The sequence below is a fragment of the Rutidosis leptorrhynchoides genome, chromosome 11 (assembly GCF_046630445.1).
Source record: "Rutidosis leptorrhynchoides isolate AG116_Rl617_1_P2 chromosome 11, CSIRO_AGI_Rlap_v1, whole genome shotgun sequence".
Taxonomy (NCBI): domain Eukaryota; kingdom Viridiplantae; phylum Streptophyta; class Magnoliopsida; order Asterales; family Asteraceae; genus Rutidosis; species Rutidosis leptorrhynchoides.
In genome coordinates this window covers 250,705,856-250,711,727 of record NC_092343.1, presented here as the reverse complement: position 1 = coordinate 250,711,727, position 5,872 = coordinate 250,705,856, and the positions used below count along the sequence as shown (strand labels likewise).

At 37.0% G+C, this 5,872-nt stretch overlaps 1 long non-coding RNA gene across 1 annotated transcript; it reads left to right on the top strand.

The window, feature by feature from the left end:
• The first annotated feature begins 1,672 nt into the window (after window positions 1–1,672).
• On the top strand, window positions 1,673–3,277 carry LOC139877882 (uncharacterized). Its single transcript, XR_011768815.1, has 3 exons — window positions 1,673–1,833; window positions 2,539–2,597; window positions 3,101–3,277. It is a non-coding gene; the product is annotated as an uncharacterized lncRNA (long non-coding RNA).
• Window positions 3,278–5,872: the final 2,595 nt, after the last annotated feature.

Genomic DNA, 5,872 nt, shown 5'->3' with positions numbered 1-5,872 from the left:
GTGGGGGATAGACAGATTACGGGTCCGGAGATTATACAAGAAACTACCGAGAAGATCATCCAAATTCAACAACGGTTGAAAACCGCCCAAAGTCGACAAAAGAGCTACGCTGACACTAAAAGAAAAGATATAGAATTTGAAATTGGAGAGATGGTCATGCTTAAAGTTGCACCTTGGAAAGGCGTTGTTCGATTTGGTAAACGAGGGAAATTAAATCCAAGGTATATTGGACCATTCAAGATTATTGATCGTGTCGGACCAGTAGCTTACCGTCTTGAGTTACCTCAACAACTCGCGGCTGTACATAACACTTTCCACGTCTCGAATTTGAAGAAATGTTTTGCTAAAGAAGATCTCACTATTCCGTTAGATGAAATCCAAATCAACGAAAAACTTCAATTCATCGAAGAACCCGTCGAAATAATGGATCGTGAGGTTAAAAGACTTAAGCAAAACAAGATACCAAATGTTAAGGTTCGATGGAATGCTCGTAGAGGACCCGAGTTCACCTGGGAGCGTGAAGATCAGATGAAGAAGAAATACCCGCATCTATTTCCAGAAGATTCGTCAACACCTTCAACAGCTTAAAATTTCGGGACGAAATTTATTTAACGAGTAAGTACTGTAGTGACCCGAACTTTTCCATGTTAATATATATAAATTGAGATTGATATTTACATGATTAAATGTTTCCAACATGTTAAGCAATCAAACTTGTTAAGACTTGATTAATTGAAATATGTTTCATATAGACAATTGACCACCCAAGTTGACCGGTGATTCACGAACGTTAAAACTTGTAAAAACTATACGATGGCATATATATGGTTATATATATAGTTAACAATGGGTTAACAACATTCAACAAGATTGTTAACCTAAAGGTTTCAAAACAACATTTACATGTAACGACTAACGATGACTTAACGACTCAGTTAATGTAACAACCCAAATCCATTTAACCAAAAACAGAGTACATTTTTTTTTATTTAGTTAGGTCCCATTAATATAATACATTTTCAACTCTGTTTTAATCGAAACATAACATCATAAGGATACGTTTAACAATCTATCATGACCCTTGGCACACAAATTACACTTTACAAAATCATTTGTAATAATGACCCGATCACAAGAAATACGGGTTAAGACTCAATAACCCAACCCAATACCAAGAGCATAATCCCGGAGACTACCAAATCCCCAATCCGCGTCCATATAACCAAAAGCTACCCCTTCGAGCCCAAGCGCTCCTATGCATCTAGTCTAACAACTAGCTAGCTTCATAACAAAATACCTGTAAAAAGGTAAACAACGAGAGGGGTAAGTGTAACACCCTGATTAATGTCCTAGATATAACGAATAAAATATATTATTTTTATTGTATGATTTAAATATGATATTTAAATTATGGATAAATAATAACGACTAAATATAAAAGTGAAATAATAAATTATGAGTGGAGTACTTATTAAGTGGATAAATGAATATTTTTTATGACGATGTCACAGAAAATGTCTTTTTTGATTGAAATGAACCCCGTTAAGACAGCCTAACATGAACACTATGTTTTAGATAACGGCTAAAATGCCTAATTAATATATGTATATAAATGTGCGACTGTTATCAATTGTGAAGGAAATGGACGGTTGGTCCCAGGTTATTGTATTACTTCATTTCATTTCTATTTTACTCCATTTTCTTTATATCCTAAAACTAGAATCTAAATATACACCCTTGCTTACATGTCATCGAATCTATTCTTAATTTTGTGTTCTTTAATTTAATCAAGCAATTTTGTGGACTAGTCTTGCAAAGCGCAACTTCCTCAAGGTATACATATCTATGCTCGTAATGTATTATGTATATATATATGTTATAGTTTATGTGTAATTGGAACCAGGAGCAAGAAGTAGACATTAGTAATTATAATTAATTAATAATTGATGTAAAATGATCACAAAATACCTTGTCATCCTTTGTTAAATTCGCAAGAGCAATGGACAGATTCTTTGGTTTAATTAATTAAAAGATTAACGAAAATGATATGGAACCATGGGAGTATTGGATTTTGTTGTTTATCCTAATTACTAAGGAAATGGAAAGGAAATAGGATATAGATTCATGGAGTCACCAAGTGAAAACATAGATAAAAGTCACATGGAGCGTACATGAGAATGATATATATTTTATGTTATAACAAGGGTTTAGTACAAAATAGGAGTAAATGATTAGTCTTGCTATGTGATATTTGTATAGTGAAATTGTTAATTGTTATTGCTTAGACGAGTTATATGCATGTTGTTTATATAACTTGTTGACTAGGAACTCGTTGGAATGGTGATTTTAGGGTTTATGTCAAAAAGTGTGTTAAGTGGGTTTTGACATGAATCTTGTGTGAAAAGTGGTTTTAATACTTGTGTGATGTTAAAAATATGTTGTGTGAATTTCGTTTATAATAATTCAACCAAAACATTGCTTTTGATTCAGCATATATTTTTGAGATATGATTACTGATTCGGATTGTATTATTCTCAGGTGATAAGAGTAAGCAAAAGACTCAGTAATATTAGACTACTGAGTACTTGTGGATATCGGTGAGTGGAACTATCCTTTCAGATATTAGTATAGAGTAGCAAGTTGTGCTACTGTTGCCCCAACCGCCTGATTAGATTGCCATAATAGTATGTTGTTGATATGTTGTGTTGATTATATGATTATATGTGCACCAGTTGATTCGATCTTGATTTGTGAGGTCGGATGCCGGGAGTCGGTCTTGATTTGTGAGGTTGGACTCATGAGGTCAACCTTGATTTGTGAGGTTGGGTTCGAGTGTTACTATCTGTGTAGTATAGCTTTGAATGATGCATCCGTTGCGTCTGGATTACTATGCGAAGGAGTCAGTAACAGGAACTATCGGTAGACTCTAGCCCGATCAACTAGGGTTGCAGGTCAGGCCTAGCCGCCGGTCCTCTGGGATGGCAAAGTTGTTTGTTGTTAGTTGTTACCTACAATTGTATGATTTGATACTGTATGCTAATGCTGTTATGATAGTTTCATTCACTTAGCTTCGTGCTAATCCCCCTCATCTTCCCTGCAGGTTGATGGTAATTGCATGCTACTTTTTGGGTGAAGATGGGATGTCTAGTGGATATGTTTGACAACCTTTTGTAACTCTGATGTCGTGATTTTGTAATAAAGGAACTGTTTTGTTAAGTAACACCATATTGTGGGTTTTTGAATAATAAGTACTCGTGTTTAATAAATAATAATGATATGGCTGTTTTAATTTCTTCCGCTGCTATTAAAAAAAATCTAGGGTGTTATAATTTGGTATCAGAGCCAGGTTTGGCCGCATGTACACGCAAGTCTCATGTTCCCAAATCTTGAATAGTGTCAAACATATCACTGGGGATGGGGTTAAGTGAATGTAGGGATCGTACGTGTTAGTTGATAGGTACTAACGGTTTATCTACTAAGCTTTGGTGAGATGTTGTGATAGTACAGGTATGTCAGATCCACGAAGAAATGTTGTTTCCCCCTTGACCCCCGGAACCTTCCGAGCACCTGCAGAAGGGTCTGACTCAGATGATGAGCAACGGGAATACATTCTCAAGTTAGAAGCGCAACTCAAGGAAGCCCGTGATAGAGTGGCTGAGTTAGAAGCCACACAACAGACTGTTGCCCCGACTGCCACACCAGTTGTTACCCCAACTACAACACCAACTACTACTAATGCTGGTGGACCACCTCCTGGGTTTCCGACACCACAGTTTCCGTCCATGCCTAGTGGAAACACCTCGCAACCACAACCACCGTTTCCACAACAATATCAGATGCCTCAACAGTTTCAGATGCCAACACAGTTTGGTAACCAGTACCCTAATCAAATGTGGAACCCGTATCAGATGTCCATGTTTCAACAACCGAAGAAGTGTACCTTCAAACAGTTCATGGATTGTAAACCACCTGAGTATTCAGGAAGCCCTGACCCAACTGTAACCGTAAACTGGTTGAGGGAAATGGAAAGAGTTTTTGAGGCATGCCAGTGTGAACCAGAATTACGGGTTATTTTCGCGAGTAGGTTGTTGAAGAACAGAGCAATGGTTTGGTGGGATTCGGTTATATCTAGTATACCTAAAGAACAAGTGAGCATGATTACATGGGAACAATTTTACAGCAAGGTTTGTGAACAGTATTGCACGGCGTATGACATTGGGAGACTTAAGAAGGAGTTCATGGAGATGAAAATGACAGCGCAAATGACAATAGACGAGGTGATTGAACAGTACATGGATAAACTCCGATTTGTGCAACAGTGGGTTCCGGACGAACAGTCAAGAATTCAACATTTTGTTAAGATGATACTACCGGAATACCGAACGATGGCAAGGTTTGCTACTACTTTATCTCAAGCCTTTGTTATGGCCAAGATGACTGAGGGAGATATGAAAGAGTCCAAGAGCAGAGTGGTAGAAAGCGTTGTGTCACAACCTAGTAAAGCAAATAGTCAGGCCAGTTCAAAGTCTAAGAAGTCACTTGGGTATAGACAGAAAGAGAACCCTACTCAGAGTGGAACCGAGTCGAGTCAGAGGGTTTGGTGTCACAATTGTAGATCGAAACATAGTGGTCCTTGTTCAGCTTTAACAAAAAGATGTTTGAGGTGTGGAGAGGTGGGACATGAGATTCAAGCGTGTTCGCTCAGGGTTAATGTTTGTTGGAATTGCAAGAAAGAGGGGCATCGATCAGCGCAGTGTCCTACTAGTGGAAGGTCAGGTTCTGGGGTGGGGTCAGGGGTTCCGACAATGTCAGTAGCTGGGTCCTCTGTTTCGACAACAGGACAGAAAAGAAAGAATCCTTCCTTTGCGGAAGCAAGAGCCTTTCAGATGACAGTAGATGCAGAGACTGATACCGACTATGCGAACGCAGGTATGTTTTGATATAACCCGTATTAGCCTGTATGTTGTATAATCTGTTGATTTGAATCATTTAATTATGTCTTTTATTATGTGTTAAAATGAGCTATGCTTGTGTAGATATAGGTAGTTATCATTTCCTTGGTGTGTATAACGTATGTAGAGACCGTAAGGATTGAGATTAGGTATAACATCTCTAAATTGTGTTGCTCGGAATGAAAGAATGATTTAGGATGATATACTTGCGCCTGGCCAATGCAAATACATTGTGGTAAATCATACAGAAGTTCCGAGAACCGAAGGAGATCTAGGACGTCAAAATGTGACCTAGAAACGTTGAACCCTATAATAACTAGCGGTAGTGTAGTAACCGAGAACCCTTGTTTAATGTGCCTGTCCAGATTCCGAGGACGGAATCTTCTTAAGGGGGATAAATTTGTAACACCCTGATTAATGTCCTAGATATAACGAATAAAATATATTATTTTTATTGTATGATTTAAATATGATATTTAAATTATGGATAAATAATAACGACTAAATATAAAAGTGAAATAATAAATTATGAGTGGAGTACTTATTAAGTGGATAAATGAATATTTTTTATGACGATGTCACAGAAAATGTCTTTTTTGATTGAAATGAACCCCGTTAAGACAGCCTAACATGAACACTATGTTTTAGATAACGGCTAAAATGCCTAATTAATATATGTATATAAATGTGCGACTGTTATCAATTATGAAGGAAATGGACGGTTGGTCCCAGGTTATTGTATTACTTCATTTCATTTCTATTTTACTCCATTTTCTTTATATCCTAAAACTAGAATCTAAATATACACCCTTGCTTACATGTCGTCGAATCTATTCTTAATTTTGTGTTCTTTAATTTAATCAAGCAATTTTGTGGACTAGTCTTGCAAAGCGCAACTTCATCAAGGTATACATATCTAT